The sequence below is a fragment of the Oxyura jamaicensis genome, chromosome 3, assembly GCF_011077185.1.
Source record: "Oxyura jamaicensis isolate SHBP4307 breed ruddy duck chromosome 3, BPBGC_Ojam_1.0, whole genome shotgun sequence".
Lineage (NCBI taxonomy): Eukaryota > Metazoa > Chordata > Aves > Anseriformes > Anatidae > Oxyura > Oxyura jamaicensis.
In genome coordinates, this window is record NC_048895.1 from 3904226 (window position 1) to 3928396 (window position 24171).

Here is a 24171-nt window from a genome sequence, read left to right on the forward strand (position 1 = left end):
CTTGACAGGAATTTTATGAGTAGTTTTACGGCACTGTTTGCGAGGAGCCTGACGCCAGTAACTGAAAGCTCACCTAAATAAATGAGGAGAAGCCCGAAAGCAAAGACAGACCTTTCCTCAGTAACACTCCGGCAAAGAAAAGCCCCGATCAGTGCCTGTAGAAAACAAGCAGGAAGGCAGAGGAGATGGCGGCTGAGCTGAGCCACTTCTCCGGACGTGGCAGGGTGGGACGCTGTCAAAGAGTGGCTTTAGGATTGAGACGGGTTTGTTATTCCCACAGCTGGCCAGGCAGAGCAGCGGGATGCCCCTGTGCTCTCCGGCACAGCTGCCATTACACAGCCCGGGGGCCAGTCCTGCAGACCAAGCAGGGCAGAGCCAGTAAATGCTCCTGGATGGCAAGGAGTTGCGGACCCCTCATTAAGGGCTTTGTACAATCCAGGTGCACATAAAACTTTTATAGATCAGGCGGAAAGGTGTGAGCCTGGCAGTCCAGGAGGCTCAGGCGCCGCAGCCCTGCTTCAAACACAGGCACCAATTAACCCCCTGAAAACATCCTCCACGACAGGGAGGACATGGCAGCTCGCTGCATCCCAAAACAGAGCAGCAGGGCCACCAGCAAGGCGTGAGGAACGTGTGCGCCTTGTAATTGGTCTCCCCATGAAGATTATGCTGCTGATGACTTTAGCAGTGTCTGGACCTGCTCCCAGTGGAAGACAAATCTGGTCCTCAGTCGCCTGGCCTCCCCCAGCATGTCAGTTCATTGCATCACAGACATATAGGTACATATGCGTGTGGTGTCTTTCAGTTGTTCGTAGAGGAAGTGTGCCTTCGTGAGCAGGGCTTCCCGTCTCAACCTAATACTAAATTAATTGTCAACCTTGCCGTTACCTTAGTTGGAAGACACCAGCGTGTACATCAGAGTTAGATATTTCTCAGTTGTTAGAGGGAATTGGCACTTAACCCATAATGCATTTCCATAAACGGGTGAGCAGCTCACAACAAATACTGTATTCGGAGAATTCAGCCCGATTCACAGCCCTGTATTGTCTACGAATACACAGGAAGACAGAGGATGAGAATACCGAGGTTATCGAGTCATTTCCTAACTACCACGTGAAGGATAAAATCCCTTCTATAAGCTGATCTAACGTTATCTCCACTCTTCTGGTCCCCGTTACTTCTGCTGGAAGCCTTTCCCAGAAACTCTTTCATCTGCTAGTTAGGAATGTTTTCCTGATTTCACGTCTATATTCCATCGAGTCCAGGTCACAGCTGATTTAATTTCTGTCAGCATCACTCTTGCAGTCAGAAACTGCCCTACTGCGTTTATTGACAGCAGTCACACCCCTTCTGTGGCTCCCTTTTGATAAGCTAAATCTACTTTAGTCCCTACTCATAAAACAAGGTTTCCCAGCCCTCACACCTCCCACCAGTGCTTCCCTGCCCCATTCCAGCTTAAATTCCCTTGCTGACGCCCCATGCTATGGCATTCAGCCTCCCATCTCTGACAAAACCTCAGCTGGTGCTTCTCAGGGACACTTCTCCCATTTCTTTGGTGCCTGGGAGCCATCCTTTCATCCCTGGCTACTGCTACCAAGGCGGTCACATCGTAACAAAAGTTCTTCTTATTTCCTACATGTACGTCCTTGTGCTTTTTCTTATTAAGTTTCGTTTCACATCTGTCACTCCAACCCCCAAGGCCACCCACTTTCTTGCCTGTGTGTTCGGGTTCTCCTTTCTCACCGGCAATGTCTCCAAACTTTGTCAACTCCAACATTTCATTAGCACATTCCTAATTTGTGCTCCAAGGTCATTAATGAAAATGTTAAATAAGATGAGTCAGACTGATCCTTGACGAACTCCACTAATGAGCCCTTCTCCTGCCCTATGCTTCCCCTTTCACAATCTGTTGCTGTCTCCCCTTTTAGCCATTCCTCGCCACTCTCACACGAAACCCCGTCTCTTCCCACTTAACTAGATGTTTCCCATGTGGCACTTCATCAAGTGCTTCACTGGAGTCCAGACAGATTCGATCTACGGCATTTCCTTTCTCCAGGAAATCAGCTATTTAACCAACGAGAGATGTCAGCTTACCCTGGTGTGATCTACCTTGTATAAATCCAGCTGGAATTGATCCCACTCTCCAGGAACTTCTCTGCCTTTGTTTTTCTCAAGAACACACCCTAAAGCCTTATAATAATATTGAAGTTGCATCAAGAAGCCTTTAGCTCCCTGGACTGCTCTTCCAGGCCCAAACTATATATATTTGCTCTTCAGTGATGTGCTATATCACCTGTTTGATATACCTATTAAAATATTTGCTGTCATTTCGTATGTCTGGCACATCCAGAACGCTGGAGGAACCTCAGCTCGCACAGAAACGTGTGCCTTATCAGATTACTCAACACATTTTAACCCATAAATTAGTCATTCGTTGCGATGATTCGTTCAAAGATTCGATATTTAAGATTTATTATTCAGGCACTGCGATGAGTAAACCTACCACCAGTCACACGGTATCACTTCCCGAATTATTATTATGCTCTCAAACTGTACGCCCTGACATTAGGGAGCTCCACCTGAAACTGCTTTGTTTGCTCTGTTACAAATGAGTTTAAGATACTGATTAAAATACTGGTGTTTGAAAGCCTGCAAATTATTTCCTAGGAACAGCCAAAAGGGGAGGGACAGGGAAGAAGCCCACCTGAAAGCAGCAGTGGAAAGGTGGTGTGGACTCGGGTAAGGCAGTATTTGGACCACAGCTTACTGAAATCATCATCTCTACCTGCACTCTGCCGTGCCCAGTTCTTGGTGTCTGGACATAAACCTGTATTTTTACCAGTTAGAAATATACAAATGTTACCATACAGGGACATTGCTCATTTTAAAAGCAATACTCTGCCTCTCCTACTGCAACCAAGGGAATTTATTCTGCTTGGGTTGGGGTGGGGTTTTTTTGTTTTGTTTTGTTTTGGGGGGATTTTTTTGGCCTTACTTGGGGCTGGCAGGGCTGGAATTGCCCCTGATTTGCTCTGAGGTGGCTGCACCTGAAGTCTCACCCTCGCTGGGCTTGCTCCCAGGCCCTGCCGCGGCTGCCCTTCCCTGCGCGGCAGAGAGGAGCCCGCGCCGCTTCCCGGGGTGCCCACGGCACCTCTCAGCAACCACTTGCAGGCACAGCTGTAAGGGGGACTTCGGATGCAGTCACCTGGGAACTCTGGGTGTTCCTTCTGAACACTAACTCGTTCCTCTGATGCTATTAAATATACGCCCTAAAAAAAAAAAAAAAAAGGAATAATCTGGAAGGGTAAAAGCCATTATGGACAGGGGCTTCCATCCGCTGCTTATTCTCAGCGCCACTTGCACTCCCTTGCGAAGCAGAGAGCTGGCATTGTGCACTGCAGCTCACGTCAGGACAGGGACAATAGCTTTTCATGCACATTTTATCAGGATTATAGCTGCTGTGCCACATATAGAAATGTGTGATAAGTGCATTATCAAAATTATAACTGTATTTTAATCACAGCGTAACAACCTCACCGAGCATCCTTCTACAAGGAAAGCAAACCCAATAATGCCTAAGTCTGAATCTGAATTTTGAGCCCTCCGTGAGTGTTTGAGTGGGTTCAAAATTAAGTAAAATGAGTTTATCTATCCCTATTTCTATAATAATACTTAGCACTTAGCACTTCTCATCTTCAAAGCACTTTACAAACATTAACTAATTAACTATTAATTGGTAAATTTGAAAAGGTTGATAGGTGAGGTGAGTTTCGGATAAGACCCAGCAATACGGATGTTTAGTTTATCTGTGAATTACTTAATCATTTGTGAATCGTAGAAATTAGAAATGAAAAAGACCTATGGGGTCACCCTGTCCAGCCTGCTGCCATTACAGGATTTTCCCTTACAATATATTCTCAAGTGCTTTGTCTAGTTTAATTAGAAATTATCCAAGCAATGGGGCTTCCACTGTTTCCCTTGGGATACTCCTCCTTAGTCTAATGTATCTTTCTGGTAGGAGGTTGTAATATTCAACACAAGGTTTTCCTTGCCATTTCATCCCATCATTGCTATGTATGCCCTCTCGGACCACTTCAAACAATTCCTATGCATTTCGATTACATGCATAATTTTTCACTTGCTCCTCCCTGGGTGGGTCTGGCCCAGAGCCACCAGATACTGGAAAGTATCTGCTCCTGAAGATAGAAAAGCCAGCTTTTGTTGGCACTGAAGTCCAACTACAGCCTAAGCCATACTGTAGATTAAACCACCTTAACCTGCTTCTCTTTAGAAGGTGATTCCCACGTACCCAGAGCTTGAGTAACAGCCCGGGCAAATCTCTCCTCCCTCTCTGCCGGCATAACCAATGTTACTTCTTGTCCATACAACTTACGCAGACAGCAAGGTCCTCTGAGCATGTAAACGAGCTGATTCTCACTACACTTGCCCAATGCCCAGGGACTTCAGATGCAGTTCATCAGCGCCTCAGTACAGCTGCCAGATCACCAGATGAGGAAGAAGGGCATGTGCCCGTGACACTAAATGCAATGCTCCTTGGGGAGAAGAAAGTTTTACTTGCATAGCTTCCAGACTTCAATGGGAAATCAGTAGGATCACCCATATGCTCAAAATCAACCCTATTTTTGAGTCCTTTGTGGGCCATGAGCAGATCTTCTCAACACCCCGGAGAGAAGAGCTAATTCCCTCGTTTCCAATTTTCAGAGTGACAGTACTCTTGACCTAACCAGAGCCCTTCTTTCTCTCTGACGCCCATGCAGCCAACACATGGCTCTTCAGCCCCACGCCAGCCCCAGCCCAGTGCTGCACCTATGCAAGCATTTCGTGTTCAGAGAAACAAAGTTCAATTCCTTTCAGCGAAGAGGTGCCAGAAGATAACGCTCCTCCTCCTAAAGGTCATTGTCACGCTTCTCCAAATCCTGGACTAATACGCTTTTGGCTTCATGGCTGCCTTACCTCACCTTACACACTCATTTTGCTATGGCCAGTCAGCTGCCTTTGGGCACCTTTCCAGTCCCAAGTAACCCAGGGTTTCCCAATGTCACTAGCTTCCTACATTGCATCATCCATTTTCTATGCTGGAAAACCACAGGAAGATGTGAGATAGGGACACATCAGTTGGTCTATTCCATACCAGTCTGGATTCCTGAAATAGCATCGTAGGTCTTCACCTAAGACAAACAAGCCTGCTAGCTTGTACAGATGATCCATACTATACAAGACAGGGATGATTTGAACTTGGGATAAGCTTTTCTTTTCTTTTTTTTTTTTTTTTCCATTTCCTTATGTAAAATCTGTGCAGCAAAAATCTAAATAAACTCCAGCTATGTAGTGAACAAAGACAAACATCTGTCACTCGTGTGAATTCCCCCCAGACTACGATAACAGATCACTTCTGGTCAGTTTACTGCAACAAAAATAAAGCTGAGTATTTTAAGTTCTAAAAATACACAAACAGAAGTAAATATACTTGACCTGAGACAGTCAGATGAGAAGCAAGGTCATGCTGTTTTAATTTGTTATGACCCAAAAAAAGCTGATGAAAGCTTTTACAAGATTGCATCGAGGTCCCTCTCTGTGGTAATGCCTGGACCAGCCAGGATGCCCCTCAGAGCTATCCTGATCTACCGGGCAGAAGGATAGAAGCGTGCACCAAGACTCTCGAGACCGTGCCAACTCCTGCAGCAACGAAAGCTGTGAGTACAGAAAGGGAAACCTAAATCTGTTTCCTCAAAGGACATGTACGCTTCCTCCACTTGTGCTGCAAGTCACTTTCCTCCACCAGCGATTGTAACAGCTCTGTTAATAAAAGTCTGCAACAATTCGAATCCAAACTTTGAAGCCTTTTCTTGCTTTGAAGAAGATATACTTTCAGTTGGGGGGGGGAATGAAAGTATTTTTTCTTTTTTTATATAATGACATGCAAAACAGTACAAGTTTGGAGACGTATCAGCAGTTGTTGTGAATGTTCTGTAGTCCTCGATTCAGTATTTACCTGGAGGGACAATCTTCACTTCACAGAAGTCATCATCTGCCTATCATTTTTCCAGCGTCTGGTACTTAAAAAGTAGTCAATTTGACTTTTACTTTTCAAATTATAGAAGAAAATAAATGTTCTCCTTTCTTGTACACCACAGAGGCACATAGCTAACGGTATTAAATACCGACAATTCAATTGCAAGCTATTAGCATTTTTATTTCATTTCCTAATTTGAAGGGAAACTATCTTGGAAAAGAAAATTTTGAAAGAACCCAAGCATACAGAGGAATAAACTTCATTGCTTCTCCATTGAAAAATTCTGTCTCACAACAGGGGTGAGATTTTACAAAGCAGTTAGCGATGTCTGGGTGCTTCATTTGACAACTCAGTTCAGGAAGCGCTGCACACAGCCCACCTGAAAGGAAGCTTGCTTTTGCTGTCGCATCAGGCTTCTAGAAAGAGGTGCCACCAAAACCAGCGGGTTCCTTAGCATCACAAGAAATCCCAAACCTTCATGCACCTAAATAGTGCAATGGACTTCTAATCATGTGAGGACAGGTGGCAGAGCCTGGCTGGTTTTTCAAACTGGTACCGGGGACAAAATTACATTCACATGTAATTAATACAGGCTCAGTCATTTCTAAAGGAAGATATTTTTCAGTCGGATATTCAAATAGCTGAGTTTTGATTTTCACTGGTGCTAAAACATGTCCCAGAGATGTGGAGAGACAGAGAGCTTGCACCATGGCTCAAAATAAGAAAACAAAACAAAAGAAACAAACAAAAACAAAACAACAACTACAAAGCCCTTAAATGTCAATATATGCACTTGAATAACATAATTTTACATGTTGAAAAACAAACAAACCCCAACAGCAACTACCAGCACACCACAGCCTCCAGCACATCCAAATAATTCAAAGGCAGCAATTTGATGCTCACACGGACACCGTCCCCCCTCACAACCCAACTTCTCATGTGGTCTGGTCACGTCTACACTGAACCCTCTGTGTACTTCACAAACCCGTCCCCCCGTTTGGTACAACCAGGAGGCGAAGGGGACCCTGGTGACAACCGCAGTGGTGGCCCAGGTCACGGCTGAGCCGTGCCGGGGGTGAGGGTGCAGGCACTCGCCCAGCGTGTCCCCGCATTGTGCTCTGCTCCTGTCACTTCTGTTGGTGGATGGGACTGACTCCCTACGTGTTTTTTTTTTTTTTTCCTCCCCTGAAAATCAAAAAGCGGTTCATGAGTTGGTCGAGAGCCAGCAAAAATGAATAGTAATGAGCCAATTTCAATAGAAATAGGCTCATTACCATGCCAGCGGCTGATAAAACCAAATGCTCTCAATTCTCTCCAGCAAACGAGGTGCTGTAGGCAGTGTCCACCCTCCTGCCTGCAGGAAATAACTCACAATTTCAGAATTAAAAGAATCAAAATACAAGTTGGAGTTTATTCCTATGTTCATACCTACGTCCCCCTGCAGGGTCGTTTCTAACTAGCTGCCAAAAAAGCTCAGACACCGCTCAGAGTCTTTTTCTTGAAAAGAGAAAAAAATATTTTCTGTACATTGTTCCCTCCCTGAATGGTAATGGGAAATCCTGTGTAAACTCCAGCAAAAGAGACGGTCTAAGGAGCTCCTTTGAATTCAGCTCATTGCTCCGTTCACAACAGGAGGCTACAGGTATTCTTCAGAGTATCAGGAACCTACTTGCAATTTCTCAATTGCAAGAAAAAAAAAAAAAAGAAAAAAAAAAAAGGGGGGGGGGGGGGAATCACCTCTAAACCAAAACCCCAAACCAAGCAAACAGAAACCTCCCGAGCCATAAAACAACCCCAAAATGCCAGGAGGGTGTTTGATAACTGATTCAGAGAGATGATTCAGAGAAACAGAGAAATGACTTCCCATGCTCCTGATTTCTGCGCACATCACCTGACAGTGGTAGCTTACGGAGAGCTCAATTCGGTCTGCCTTTTGCTGAAGACCCAAATCCTTCTATTTTTATCCCAAAAGTGATTTGGTCCCAGAGACTATGGGCAGGAGATGAGCAGGAGAGGAGGTCTGCCTGGCAGAGAGTACCTGAGACACGCTAAGCCAAGACACGCTGCCACCGCTGCTTGAACTCCAGAGGAAGGATGGATGGACAGACACCAGGACATACAGCCCATCCCCACGCTGGCAGGCCTTGATGGGGAAAATTAGGGGAATTGCCTCTCTTTCCTCCCAGACTTCACGAGGGAAGAAAGCACCAAGTTTCAGAAGAACAAACTCAATGCTGAAGTTAATGGAGTACGTCCGAGACGTTTCTGAGGCAGAGCAATTAGCAGGGCAGGGTTTTGAAACAGAGCTAATCGAGCGGACCGTAGTGTTACCAGGCAGCTCAGATTACCCCATCTTCATTTTGGGGGCAGGTTGAGCATTTTGTAGGCACCTCTTTCTCCAGATTTCCCCTCCTGAGCAGACACAGTCCCCTCTGCCTCCATTTCCACCCTGAAGCCACCACTTCTCAACCATCTGCTTGGTCAAGCCAGCAACACTTAGCCTTCAAAATTATTTTCTCTTCTGCCATAAAACCTTGCAAGGCTTTCCATTTCAGCAGCCTGAGAATTTTAACTATCCCCTCTTTGCCCTGCCAGCCATTTAAGCCCTGAAACTACAAGCGGGCTGAGTGGAGTACATCATCTGTAAACTCGACTTGCCTAGTCAGGGGGTCTGGGGGGCTTTCTGCAGCACTGAAATAGAGCCTTTTAACACTGAACGGTGCAAATTGTCCACTGGGGACAACTTCAAATGTCTCTACAATGCATATTTCGCAGTGCTTACTGGCTGGCTCCGGCTGAGCTGCTACTACTTATTTAGGAGCCTACAAAAACTACTTTATAGATTTTGTTTTGCTAGAGTAAATATTAAGTTTTAAATACATTAAGAAAAATCAGCACAGGAAGAGAAGCAGATTAAATAAACCTTTCAGAGAGACTATTTACTTTGTATTTTTATTTTTTTTTTAATGAACTCCTTTCCCCGAGGTCAAGACACTGACATTTTAGTACACAGAGACTTTAAAAATGAGAACGCACTCTCTCACACACACACTTACTGAAGTCAGCTCCTCTTGTTAATATTAAACTTTTCTATCTGGTTATGACACTGGCTGATATAATAAAGCAGTGATAGTCTTATTATTCAAGCACTGCTCTGATAAATTATCTACACTAATTCTGGAGCCAAAGCTGTCTGGTTCCAGCTGGTGTTGCTTAGATTTGTCTTGAGTCATTAGGAACCAGTGGAAAACTCTTTTTTGGAGGCCAGACCCGATCCCTTCTTGTCCCCAGAACATGTGTGTGTGTCTGCGCGCTCACACTTGCAAAGCACATCCTCACTGCTAATCTGCTCCAATTAAGACTCAATGGGAGTATTTTGGCTTGTGGGGGTTCTTCCCCCTTGATCTCTACTCTTCCCTTTCTGCTGCCTGTGGAAGGCGATTCACTGTTCACTCAGCATCACCAGCAATGCACCTCTGAAGAAGAAAAGCAAGCTACAACTAATTCAGTAGAGATACCCTTGTTTAGCTTTGAGATTTTGAAGCTAAGCCTCTCTGCGCGCTGGTAGGACTGATGATGTAGCCAGGACTTTCCCCAGACTCCCCCTGCAATCCTTCATACTGCCAGTATTCATATACACACTTCAGATGCGCACATACAAGGACGATTTCTCCTGGCACTTGCCTGACGCAGAAATTCACACACAGTGTTACTGCAGCGAGGTTTTACAGCTCGGCTGATAGACACAGCTCCTGAACAGCAGCCACAGGTCTTCGCCTTCAGGCCCCGGTGGAGTGGATGGAGCCATGGTGCCAGAGCCATGGACCACTTGCATGGTCCCATGCAAGTTTAGATGTCTCTGGTCAGCCTGCATGTTCACATTTTATTCCATCTTGCAAAGTCTGGGTCTGAAAGAAACCTGCTAGGACATCTAACTCAACTCCTTGCCAGCGCAATTCCTTTCCCAGTATATCACCTGGTCTGACTGTACAGCCTCCAGCCTAGTTGGACACAAGTCATTGGGTTCAGCACAAGAGTAAATGGATGAAGTCCTATGGCCCACACACAAAGGGGCTGATCAAAGGGTCCTTTCTGAGCTTCAAACCTGTCAGCGTATGAAGCAACAGAAGGAGCTTCCACCACTTCATCCTGGCAGTGACTCAGCTGCCTCAGGCATCCCTCCATCAGGAATTTTCCTTCCCAATATCCAGCCTTGAGTTCATTTAATTTCATCCAGTTCTATTTAACCTTCATCTCCCTTCCCCTCTTTGTGCTCCCTGGGTACACCGTGCCCACATCTTTCCTTCATCACTCAGCCTCCAGCCCCGACGCCGTCCACACACAGCCCCAACACGTTTGGGCCTTGTTTTGCTGCCAAATCTCAGCACGATTTCCCATCACCCAAGGATGACCTCAAGGCTTTGCTGGAGGCTCTAACTATGTTCTGGTAGCTGGAATATTCTTCCACATTAAAACTCTTATCGTCATTCACTCATGTTTCTCATCTTTCAGTTCTCCCTGTATCATTGCATACTTGCAGCTCCTCCCCATTTTATATCATCCGCAAGTATATTCCTTATTCCAGATCATTAATGAAGATGTTAATTAACACAAGAGCTCAAGCTGCGGCAACTCACCAGAAGTCTCTTTGCAATTCCACATCTTTCTGCAGCTTTTGCTGTTGTTTCTGGTCCATCAGTCAGGCTCTGGGGAACACGGTGCAGCTTGCGCTCCTGCAAAAGCCAGAGAGACAGGACGGAGCCGTGAGGAGGGCCCAGGAATGCCTCTTGCTCTCTGACAAAGCGTGTCCATCCCTGCCATCCTCCTGCAGCTGGTCAGTTTGCCCAACTGTAAAATGGGAGCAACCTGAGCAGCAGGGTGGGACAAGATGTGGTGGTGCTGTAGGACACGCTGCAGGAGCACAAAGTCACGGCGGCAGCTCTGCAGTTAGCTTCTCCGACAGAATATCAATCTCCATTCCTCAAGTAAACACAAGCCTCAAATTCACATACACACAAAATCAAGCAGGAGATAAACTTCCAGATGGGGTTTGAGGAAAGGCAGATCAGATGGGTAGCCCAGGAAATCTGTGCAATGTGCTCATATGAACGTATGCCTGGGCACATACATGTATTACGAACTGTTGATTCCCCACTGTGATTAAGAGGTTATTAACACTAATAAAGAATTACAATTTGCTTATGTTTCCCAGGAAGCATTGCCTAAGAGAGCCCAGCAGCTCACCCAGCATGCCCCTCTATTCCAAATTGTTTTATACAAGCCTGCTCACAAGCAGCCTCAGATTCCTCCCCAGACAAAACCCACACGAGCGAAGCATTTTTCCATGCTCAAAGTAGCTTGTTTTCGCCTCAGCACAGCCCTCTTTAAAGGAGCAAACTCTCTTTAAGGAAGCAAAATCTTGGCAGCATCCAGCATTTCCTCCACTCTTTGAAATCAGCCCCAGCAGCACCCGGGATGCAGCCCTCCCAGGTAAATTATCAAAAAGCAAGGGAAGCGCTTGACTGAGGCCTCTAAATACTGCTGTTTTCTTCCACCGCAGCCCGAAACAAGCCCTTTTTCAAGGGAAGAGGAGTCAGGAGGAAAGGGCAGGTCGGCAACCTGCGCTCAAGGTCGCGGCTGTACAAACACCTGCTCGCTCGCCGCTCGCACCTGCGCGGCCTCGCAAACAGACCGGGTACGGCTTTGTCAATACAGCCCTCTGCCTGGCGCCGCGGGGCAGGCGCGACCTCGCTCCTGACTTCAACGAAAGGCAATGAAAGGAAAGATTTTGCTGCCGGCCCCAGAAGGTCAAGCTTCTTTCCCTCGAACATCGTACTTCTGAAAAGACTAATTGGGCTCTAAAGATTGCAGGTGTCCCGCCGAGTGAGTGCTGCAGCGCTCGCGCTGCGCGAGCTAAAGGATGCCTACGGAAAGCGGTTTCTTTATGCTGCCCAAGGGTTTTCGCCCTGGACACACACACAGGCAGACTAAAATAGCACGGAGAGCACCTGGGCAATTTCTCCCCCTGGGGCGGTCGGCTCCCTTCAGCGGATCATCATTTTGAAAGGGATATTTTGTTGGGTTTCATTTCACACTAACGAGCTTGCCACCAACTAACTGCCAGGTATAATATACATGCAAGGGTGAACAACGCTGTTTGCTCACCTCCCTCCCCCTGCCCCTCATTTTGTTTGGGCTTTGAATTAGCGTCAAGTTTATTTAAAGTCTTATGGCTCTCCCTCCCTGCCTTCCCGGCGCTCGCGGGGGCTTTTCCGCGCACACCAGAGGCTGGGTGGCAGAGTGGCGGCCAGCAGGCACGTCCGAAAGGCAGCGCGCCACCGGCGGCGGGAGGAAAACCCCATTTAGCGAGGTGCTGAACAGGCACTGAAACCGCGAGCATCACAGCCTCCAACAAACCAGAGTCCTCTAGCACAATGGGAAACGTGCCATAGCCAAACACCATCAAGCTTTTCCCAGGTATTTGCTCTTTATCCAAGGCCAAAGTTCACAGCCATCACCACGCCTGTGCCCGGTCCCTGCACCCTGCTGGGGCTCCCCGCACTCTGGCAGGGGAGAGGGGGCCCTGGGGGGAACAGGAGCCCTTCAGGATCCCCTGCCAGACAAACCACTTTGCAACCTCATTTATTCCCCTCCCCAACAGCATTAGCATCCTGTGAGCAGGGAAACCCAAGCAGTTTGAGAACAGGATTTCAGCCTGTCGCAGGCACAGCCCCTAGTTTTGCCTGGGCTTGCTCCTGCAGAACACCTCCATCCTCCACGCACACCCCCAGGCATTTCGCCAGTCCCTCTGTCAGTCTTTGCCATTTACTGGTTTTGTGTAACGCTTTGGTTTCCTCTTCATCTGTGCCCAAGGTTCAGCTGTCTTGATCCCCCATCAACTCTCTGCTCAACCCCCGCTACATTTCTTTTAAAGCTATCTTCTGAGGTTGAGTTATGTTTGCAAGGCACGGCGTTCGCCTGCTGAATGAAGCGGGAGGAGCGGAGGGCACTATGAGCCACCCCTTCAGTGCAAGCCAGAGCGCAGGAGAACCGCTGGCCATGCGGGAGCACAGGTTCCACAGCAAGCAGACCACGGGTGTCCCAGGACCACAGCAGGGGCGGGGGGCTCAGAGTTCGCCCTGCCTTAGAGGTTGTGAATTTTCCAAAGGATGTGCGCTGGAGGCAAAGTGCTGTGTGAGAAGGGCAGCCCCTCTTTTTATCCCAGAGGAAAAAAAGAGTTTTTTCCTCTGAATTGCTTAATGTGTTGGCCTCCTCAGCACTGCCAATAAAGCTGTCATCAGTGCCTTGCTCCATGTCCACCAAGCTGATACAATAAAATAGGAGTGTCGCTTCAAAGGCCCTTGGAGCAGGTGACAGTGTCACTAAGCCACCCCAAGACCAAGGATTCAGTACGTGACTTTCAGGGTTGCTCCACTCCCTCCTCCCCATCTGCAAAGGAAACGTTCACAAAAGGTTTGAGCTTTCTCCTAAAAGCCTGATGTTTCTGCTCTTGATGTTACATGCCACCCCGTTGTGGACAACAAGGATGGCGCTGCTCCAGCCCCGAGCCAGTGATCACACCACAAACATTAGGTGCATAAAGAAAGGTGGGCACAGACTGACAAACCTGCCTAGGAAACTGCTGTGGTGGTAGTGCTGGAAGCCAAAGAGCTATTTACCTTTGTCCTGCACGGGAGCTAATTATGGCAGAATCCCCAGTTCTGATGTCAGGCCAAACAGAGGTGGCTGCCGCCGCATTGGGCGCTGTGAAAGCCCTCCTTAATTGCAGCCGCAACTGTCAGCATTCAGGCCAGGACTTTAGTGCTCTCAAAGGAAAATAAACAAAAGTGCTCCTAGAGGCTTCAAGATGTTGAGGAGAGGCTAAGAGAACTCGAATCTCTCCCTTCACAGGTTTGGATTTAAGCCTCCATCCCCATCAGAAGGTAGCTGCTGGGTTACAGCCCTCAGAAGTTCTCCTGGAGGCACCAGGTAGGTTTTAAAGAGCCACAAAACCTGTATGACGGGGTCTGCACTGATTTGACAAGAATTCCTGTGGAGTTTCCATGGTTTAGGTAATTTGGTGCTCATAAAGAGGAGCAGGATTAGCGCTTTGAAGGGGGGAAGTTTATGCAGAGCATAAGCACGAGATGGGCACCAGCAGCGCTGAATTCCCCAGGCAGCCATACGAGCGCGCTGCTCCTGACCTGCTGGAAACTTGTTCCAGCCAGCAGACCGCCAGCCCTGTTCAGCTGAATTCCCTGACTTCGTCTTCAGTGTTGCTGGTATTCGGTGCCAGCTCACCCTTGTTATTCTGAGGTCCTCGTGCGGTGGAAAAATGATCCCAGAAGGATCTGAAAGAAGCCTCCGAAAAATAAAATCACGTGCTGGTACTGACCCCAGACAGGTGGAGCCACTTTTATCCCATTAAGCAGTGCTCGTAGTATAACTCTACCTTGTATTTCACCTCATTTCAATAAAAACTGTCATGGCTTCCACCACGTGACCAGCTGGCTATATTGCGAGGACAGCCTCGTGACAAAGCTCACACCAAGGCAGCCAAAGCTCAGTCTCCAAAACACCGATACAGCTGCATAACAGAGCACGCTCCGTTTCTTTTGCTCCTGGCTTCTTTCCCCTTCCCTCCCAAGGAAACAAAATTCAGCATGATAAACGCCCGCCGTAAGCCCATGTGATCACTGTAACGCAATGAAACTAGATTTGCTGGAGCTACTTGAGGCTCTGAACCTGCGAGTGCGAGGCGGAGGTGACGGGAGCAGTGACGGAGTCGCCTGGTGCCATCCAGACGCGCCACGAGGACTGGGCTGGACGCCCCCTCGCCCTTTGGGACTGCCTCGGCACGCCTTCCAGATCGCTCTCAATTAGCACCGGCAGCACGTGCGCAGAGCTCCTGGTCTGGGAAGCCCAGGAAGCGAAGGAGGGCAGACAAAAGGTGGGGAAGCTCCCCAAAGCGTGTGTCCTTGCAGTGGGCTGGATCTTCCTTCCGGCTGCTCGGATGGAGAGGATCTCAGCTGGTGCAGGAGTTTACTGCTGGCTTCAATTTTACACACTCAGCTTTCTCCATCAACATCTCATCTCTCTGCAAACCGGAGTCTTTTGGAAGAAAAACTGAAGAGCTTTGCATTTTGCCATCCGGCACAAGCCTGTGCCCCCACAGAAGCAGGAATCACAAATTGTCCACTTCCTTTCCAGGCACAAAAAAATCCTTAGCTGAGCCAATATGCTTTTTTTTTCCATATTTAATAATTTGATTTTGAAGGCTAGTCATATCAAAGAGCAAAATATTCAATATCGTTAATTCAGTTTTGCAAAATATATTCTTAATTTTAAAATGATTTTGCTCGGAGTGGTAGTGTAGTAATAAAGCAGGTATTGACCAGATCTTATTGATTGTGCAGTCCTCGGGCAAGGAACACTGACCTTGCTCACACTCTTATTGCTTACGCTTTCCCTGGCCTTCTTCATCTATGCCCGCTCAATAATATATTATTAATATATATTTTTAGCAAAAACTGTATGTTACAAGGTTAGGGCTTCTCTTAGTGATTTTTTTTTCCTGTGCTGCTCTGCGTTTGGGGTTCTTCAGGGAAGAAAAGATTTTGCAACCAACTTGCTCCTGGGCTGCTGTTCACAAACACCTTTAAACAAAGTTGCTTTGCTGATTTGATGGAAGCCAGGCACACTTCTCCCTTCTCTTTTTAACTGAAAGATTGTTCAGTTGTCAGTCCCTTCTGGGACCAAAATTCAGGGAATAAATTCAGTCGAGGGAAAAGCTATACCTCAGGTGCTTAAGGGAGAAAGATAGCAAGTATTTCAAGTGAGATCAAGAGTTAATAATGCAATTTAATTGTTGATCATTCTTTGGAGATAATTATAACTGATTCAAGGGCTTGATTCACCGTTGCCTTGCACTTGAAACAGTCCTCTACACCTACTCGAGGTGGGATTAAGACGGGGGGACGGATTTGCTGGCCCTGCCTGACCACGCTCCCCCATGGGGATTGCCCTCGCAGCACAGGCACCATCAGGCCGCCGTCTGAGCAGCACTGGCCCAGGCACCCTGGTTTGACAACACCGAGCTCTCCAACGTCACAGGAGCAGCCAAACACTGTTAGAAATGAGCAGAAACCAGCCACAGGCTCCCTGGTTTGCAGACCGACCCCAGGGCAGCGCATGGGACCAGCCCCCCTCTCCAGGCACAGCACCCCAGCTGCCATCACAAAATAGCACCTGGGTGCCCCGGCCGCCCCCAGTGCAGGAGTGCCCCTGGGGCTGGGGAGTGCCAGCAGGACTAGAAGGGGGGAAACCATGCTTCAGCGAGACAGGCTATGAATCCCCACCTCCTCCCCATTCTTCCCCAGCAGCATTACAAGGGGCTGCGCTGGGAGTGCTTTGCAGCCACCGAACTCAGACCAGATGCAAGCTCCAGCACTTTGCTTTGGGCCCATGGCTTTCCACCGGTGCAAAATTAGATAGGGAAGTAGAAAAGATGTGCATCTAAAATGATGCACCCATCCAGTTTTGTTCACAGGATTTTATCAGTTATTGACCAACTTTTATTAGGCGCTAGAAAAACAAACCTAAAGCAAAATATAAAAATCAACAGAATGAGCAAAATGAGATACCGATTTGCAGAACTTGCACTGGGAGGTAATAGGGCAGAAGTCTACAAACCGGGCTGTCTCTGAGGAATAAATGCAATAAAGCGTTTGCAGATCAGGGTCCTTAACAGACTGTTAAACTCGGACCCTTTGGCTGGTTAATTCTGTAACCCGCCTATTTTCCTAGTGCGTTAACAGAAGTTATCTGGAAATGAACCCAAACGATCTGCAGTCTACCTGCAGGACGCGCCGCATCTCATTGTCAAGCCCACGCGCCACACTGGTATTTGCATGTGCAGCTTGTCACTGGGAGCCGAGTGCTCAATGATACTTTTGCATGAATGACACCACGAAAAAAAATAAATTGTATCGCATTGTATTACCAGCCATTGAGGGCTCTTTTGTTTAGTTTGATAATATTACATGTTTAATAAAACACTGTTGAATTTTGATTGCATCTTGTGAGCACAGTCCTTTATCCTTTCGCCAGCTGGCTGATACAAAAGCTTATTTTCTTTTTAAAGACGTTCTAATTCCCAGTCTCCATCTCTCGCTCCCCAGGCGAGCGGGGAGCGCTGGGAAGGCACGGTGCTCTGCGGGGAGGCGCCAGCACCCACGGCTGTGGCCAGGCGTGGGGGAACGTGGGGCAGGTGTACAGGGAAGGCGCCAATGGGGTTGTCCCTGCCCCTGGGATGGGCTGGATGAGCGGCAACAAGCAGCCCCAGAGCGAGCTAATTACCTCTCCTTGCAGCAGTGCAAGAGCAGGTAGAAACGCAGGCTGCGCCCGCAGCTCCAGCTCCTCTGTCGTGTTGACATCCTCCAGCCAAAGCAATCAAGTTCACATTGCATTACAGCCACATTGATCATGATCGATTAATCCTGAACTGTGAAAAAAAAAGTCACAAAACTCTCCTTCTTGATCAGTTTGTATGAAAAGGCCCCTTCCAATGCTCAGGATGGCTTGGGATGCTTCCACTGGCCCCTTCAGCATCTAAAGATCTGACATCTACCCTACAGACATGCCACCACCACATCTAACCAAAGCCATCGCACTAGGCTCTGCCACCTTCGTGAACCCCACAGCAGGAATTGCCACGCTTCAGCCCCTTCCCCGGGACCAGCCTGAAAGTGGCCACGCTGATCCAGGTGGGCAGGATCCGGCCCCCAGGGCCCACTTCCCAGCCAGAACTGGCCCAATCCCAGTATGGCCCAGTTTGCTGCAAACAGGGGAAATGGAACACTCCCACCAGGAAGCAGAAACATCTCAGTCTGGGCACTTACAAAGGCTGCTCCCGAAAATCCAGCAAACCAAATGCCCCAAAAGGACTTCCACCAAAATTTCCCTGAATAGGGAAAATCAAGTGAAAACATACCCTCCTCCACTTCTGGATCCTGCCCAACTTCCACGTGGTGGGGCCTGCACCTACTATTTCCTGAGGTGAGAAGAGAGTTGGCTGGATTATAGGAATACAAACTGATAAATTTGGGGTGGATTAGACGCACAGCAGAACAGAAGTTTGTCTTGTATTAGCATAACTGTGTCATAAAGACGTAGATTCGGAGGCAGAGATTATTTGTGGTACTGTTAATATGTTGTTGCTATAGCAAAAGATGTACACAATATTTACACTGTATTTGACCACATAAAACATGTCGTATACAGACACAATTTTTCATTAGATGAAAGAGAGCCAGAGGGCTCTTCATGCTGCCAGTGCTCGCGCTCCTGATTTTTCCTTATTTTTTACCTTCGAGAACAAATACACTTTTAAACCATCATTACTGTATTTTGAACAGTTAATATTTCATATCGTGACATCGCTGCTCAGAGGTAACAGGTTTAGTTGATTACTATTTGTTTATAGTGCCGGAGAAACCTACAATCATAGAGAACATAAAAGGATTGCAATTAGATCTATTGGTTGAGAGCTGCACTTCTCTGACCCACTGTAAAGTGCTTAGCACTATCAAAGAGATAATGCCTACTTGCAGCTGGCACATCTGTACATAATAATATGAGCTACATTGACACAGCCACTAAAGACTGCCACTACCCTCTTTAACTGGAAGCAGAAAACAGATCATGCTTTTAAAGAGTGTATCAACAAAAACCCTTCCACACTTCGCCAGAATTAGCACGCGTGTGTTTACGAGGAGCTTTTCTTTTTTACTCCTTCTTCAGGGAAGCAAACCAGAGGATTTAAACAAAAGGCCAGGGACAAATCTGGGCTTGGCGTTGGGAAACAGCATTTTTCCCGATTGTCAATGTGCCTCAGAAGGGCATTTTGCCCTCCCTGCTCTCCGCTGAGCATTTCCCCAGGGGCTTGCAGTGGGGCACGGCAAGGAAAGGTGCTGTGCTCTCAGCCTGGCAGGCAGAGCAGGGCCTGGCATCGCACGTTTACACTGACCAGTTCATCCCGCTCTGCTCCTCTCACAGATTTGGAAAGCTTGTTTGTTCCTTTTGGTTGGTTTGGTTTTGGGAGAGTTGTTTGTTGGTTTTGTTCTTTTTTTTTTTTTTTTTTTTTTTTCTAGAAAACGTCTCAGCCTTTCCCCATGGGCAGCATTTTCCCCACCACATTTATTGTCCCAGGTATCTGCAGCAGGAGCATGGTTTTGTGACATAGACTCATTCACCAAGATGCAGAACTTGCTTTCTTAAAATAAAACCGTATATTCTGGCAAAACAGCTGAGATGTGTCGCCCTGGTGCAGGCACTTCGCTGGGAAGTGCCCGCTTCTGTCACTGCTTTCATTTTACCTGCGCAATTGTACCCATCCTTTCTACCTGACCGCCAGCGTGGGTGCCCCGAATGCTGCCATGCTGAAGTGCACTGCCAAGCTCTTCTCCAGAAAGCTGACAAAAAGGGCATGGGAATGTTTCCCAACATTGCACCACGTGTGCACGACTCAAAACCCACCGCAGGTGGCAAAAAACCTCTCACTGACCCCAACCGGCTGCAGAGCAGGCCTTGGACAAGCGAAACCGAGAAGAGCAAGGAGAAATACCAACACTGTGTTTCACGTGCACTTTCCACACCTCCATCACTCCCGTCCCCTCAAAACCATTTCGAAGCCAGTCCTCAGGCAGTGCACGGCCTCAAGCAGCTCTGCCCAGCTTGGAGCAGGGCGATGGGGACGGGGAAGGAAAGCACTTTGCAGAAGCTGACTTTGCAGAAAGGCCAGGTTTATATCAACCACACACGTACGAGCAATGCCCAGGCAGCCTGCTGGGGAGGCCGGTAGAGCCTGTGGGCTACAGCTTGTCCTACAGCAAGCCAAGGTGCTCAATATTTTATGGTATTTTGGCCTAGCATCGGGTGGGAACCGGGCAGCCAGCCATGTTGAGAGGCGAGCTGAATTGGTATCCTCTCCGCGGGTTTTGTATTGACAGAGCAATCTGCTTCATAAAGCACGGCTGCACTCTCAGGCGTGCACATGACCAGTCACCGAGGGCTTCCTCCCGTGTTCCCCCAGCCCCGCCGCGCCGAACCAAAGCAGGTGCTGGAACCAGCTGCGAAGCGGTGAATGTAAAACCGGTACAAAAGGACGTGTACAATTACGGGCAATGCACGATTAAGCCCGTGGAGTTCACCACCTTGCAATACTGTCAAGGATAACGGCATAGCACACTGGAAAAAAAATGATTGCACAACTAGGGCTGAGGAGAACACCCCAAGTCATCTTGCTAATGACAGTAAAGGACTTCCACTGCAAGGGAAACTCCAGATTTTTGCATGAAACCAAGCTGGAGAGACTGTGGTAGAAAAATCTAAATGATGTTTGGTTTTGACCTCATCAAAACATTTGATTGTGACATGGTCAAAACCTTTCATTTTGATACAATTTAAGGTTTATTTTTTTTCCAGTTTGTTAACTCAATTCTTATGTTACATTATAACTTACAGATGGTGAAAATATTTTGACTATTATTGTGCTATGACTTTTCATGTTGGGCCAAATTAGTTGGCTACTACTATTATGTTATGACTGAAACAGTCAAAAGCTTTAGACATTTATGTTTTAACATTATCGTATATAACAAAGCTTAAAACAAAGCTGGTGCAGTCAGAACATATCCAAGTGCTGTTTTATTGAGCCGAGAGATAGCAAGTGTGCTAGAGGCCGGAGCTACCATACAGCGAGCACAGCACGTGCCACGTCGCACTTGGTGGTCCTGCAAGACGATGACAGGAGCTGGAGATCCTCCTTGTCAGCAGCTTGATGCTGCTTTGAAATTGGATCATCAGCTCTCCCTAATCCACCTCGTTTTTAAGCATGGGCAGAAGTAAAGGAAGAAAGCAAGAAGCACCAGCTCTGGGGGACCGCGTGGCACCAGCTGTCAGGATTTGAACCTAAGATTCGCAAATTTGGTGCTTCTCTTAAAAGTCACAACTCCCGCAGTTATACGATTATATGTTATTTCAAGTTCATAGTTGTAACAGTTGCTAATCCTCAGGACTGTAAGAAAAATCTTGCAAAGAGGCCCTGGAAAGGCCAACACACCAAACTGATATAAAATAACCCACGTTCCATGCCAACGCATTCTTGTCATCTTTTCAGTCTGGGGAGAGCACGGCCTGACTCATTCTGGTTCAGGCTGGACTTTGGCGAGACGGAAGCTGGCAAGACCACTAGTCTGGTGGTTGTGCGAGGACGTAGCCAGGGCTTTTTCATCTCGCCCCTCACTCATACGGTCCCAACTGCAACATGCAAACAAGCGCCTGTGCCACTATCGTGCAGGTCATTTGTATTCCTTTCTTTGCCTCCGCGCTCCTTATCGCTCCGCTCTATAGGAGTACATGTGGGATCCTGTCATTCAGCCTGCGTTGTTCCGAGGCAGGCATAAACACTGGCTTGATTACAACGCAGAAATACTACTCTGTACCAGAGGAGGAATTCACAGCAAAAATCATTGGGTTTATTTTTGTTTATGTTATAGCATTCCAGTAAGTGGAACAGCTGAGTGTTTATCCTACTGCAAGGAAATTCATGTTGGTATTTGTAATAAATGGTTTACACTTTAAGGGATAAAAACAATTTTAAAGTCTCTGAAAGAAAGAGAGGAAGAGATATGAAAATATCTCAGCAAAGTTGCCTGTAAGCCCTTGCGTTTTCTTCTGCTGCCTCTCCTGGCAGCCCCCAGCAGTCACTGCATGCTCAACATCTCCTCTGGGGAACACTGATACCCTGGTCTCACCCACCACCTTGCCAAAAAAACAAACAGAGGCATGGGATAGACCAGCCTAGACTTCAGGGTGCTTTGGGTTTCACGCTGTAGAACCTACGAGGGATTTGGATAACCTGCATCTAAAGAGCATGAAGATCTCTTTTCTGAAGCCTACCTACCTGAAAGCACGTTCCTCCACTGGCTGCTGGTCCAGCATTATTCCCAGTGAAGAAAATAAACAAAACCATAAACAGCTGGAAATGTTCCCTAGTGAACCTGTTCTCGTGAGATTACCAGCCAGCTTCTCCAAGAAAACACATTCATAAACATTTTGTGAGGCCCCCTGTAACCTCAGAGCCAGACTGGGGAAGCTGCAGACATCTCAGCACCTGGTCTTGGGCTGGGTCAAGTCAACGGCTCCAGCCCTGGTTTAGCAGCACCATGGATGGGACTGTGCCCTTCCAAGGCCACTTACAAACACTCCTGGGGGCTTCCCGGGAGGACACGTGGGGCAAAAGCTTCAGCCCTTTCTTCTCCCAACAAAACACACTAATTCTTCCCAGTTGCAAGCACTTGCTGGAAAAGGTCACCACAAAGAAATGCAATGCAAAGTTTCCAGTGTCTTTCTAAACAATAAGGGGAAAAAGAAAACAAATTGTTTTTCCAATTCAAAATGGCTTAAAATCAAGTTGGTTATGGTTTTTCCTCAAATAAACAAAAAGCAGTCAAAATCAACACTGAGCACTCAGTTTACCTGGGCCAAAAGCTGAAAAGCATCTCATTTTCTGTGCAGTGGAAAGTTGCGGCCTTTTATCTGGTTTGTTCTGGGGTCTGTTAGTTTGGTAGTGATTTATTTTTTGTTTGTTTCTTTTGAGTGGAATCCCACAAAGGAAAAATAATCTCCTGCTTAGCATCACCCAGAAAGAGAAAAGCACTGAATCATTGCTTCCTTGCCACCTCCCGTGCCATGCGTTTCCTCCAGCCATGCTTGGTGTTCTCCAAGATGCACAGTCCTCTGGCACACGTCTCCACCTCAGGACTGGAGATGTTAGGGTTGCACAGAGCCTCTTGTGATGGGGCATTTTTGTACTGGAGAGAGCCAAACACCCCTTTACAGGGCATGGCAGGCGTTGGCTGTGGAGGAAGCAGTGTAAATTCAATGACTTTCCTCTGCTCTTAGCTCTGTTCATGAGTGGGCCCCTGGGATCCCCTCAGCGGTGTCTGTTGAACACGCCGTGCCCAAACTGCCGAGGGAAGGACGCAGACACGCAGCAGGGGCTGTGAAGTCCACCAAAAGCAAATGCATCTCATTTATTTGCTGCTCCAGTTCTCTGGGGATAAGTTCTCTGTAAATTGTAGAGTTAAATTCCAATTCACAGATGTGTAAGCAGAGATCCCCCGTAATTTCAAGTTGCTTGCACTATTCTTGCATGTCTGAAAATGAGCCTTTTGCCTCAATAGCGTGTTTGGGAGGTTTCAACAAATAACTGGTATGTTTGACTTGAGATCACATGGGCTCTAGTTACACAGCATCACAAGAAACCAAACCCTCCAGCCTGCATGGATTTGTACCTGCGAATCTGAAAAATGCCGTTTGAGCGCCTGACATGGGCATTTGGCATTTCTTGTGGGGATGAATTGCTTCAAAATTGGCTACCTGAGGTCTAAGCAATGAGACATGGTAATGATGCTGAAATGATAGTGGGAAGGAGGGATTCTGCCGATGACACCGGAGTGAGAACAATATTATTATTCTCATTGTTTTGATATCACCAGCACATTATCCACAATGATCCACAAAATAATGGAATATAATGAAACGATTTATCCTCTACAGACACATACTTTATAAGGGCTCAGGAAGAAAGAACAGGCTTCTAAATTACCTTGGCTATTCACATTTAGACCAACACAAAACACACTAGAAGTGACAGGAATTTTTGCACACTTTTAGAAACAGTGAGGATGCCTGGGGAGGCCACCGAGGATCCGGGCTCTTCCCTCATTAACTCCTCGGTAGAGTTTGCTTCTTCACAAAAGACATTCTTTGTTCTTTTGGACAACAGACCTAGTCGTTCTTGGAGAGTCCCTGCTCTTCTATTGTGAAATGATGGATTTTACTATCAATGCATAATCCATGGATTCAAAACTTCAACTCAGACTGGCCGCCGGAGAGAGCCCCTCCACAGCTGTCTCCAGCCCTACATTCGGCACCACCTGCACCACACAGTGTCCCTCACTCAACACAATTTCTACCTGCCAAAGCACATAACGTTTGAATTCAAGCAAGCACCAATGTGCCTTTGTAGCTGTGGGACTTCCATTTGCTAATTAAGGGAGGATTAAAGC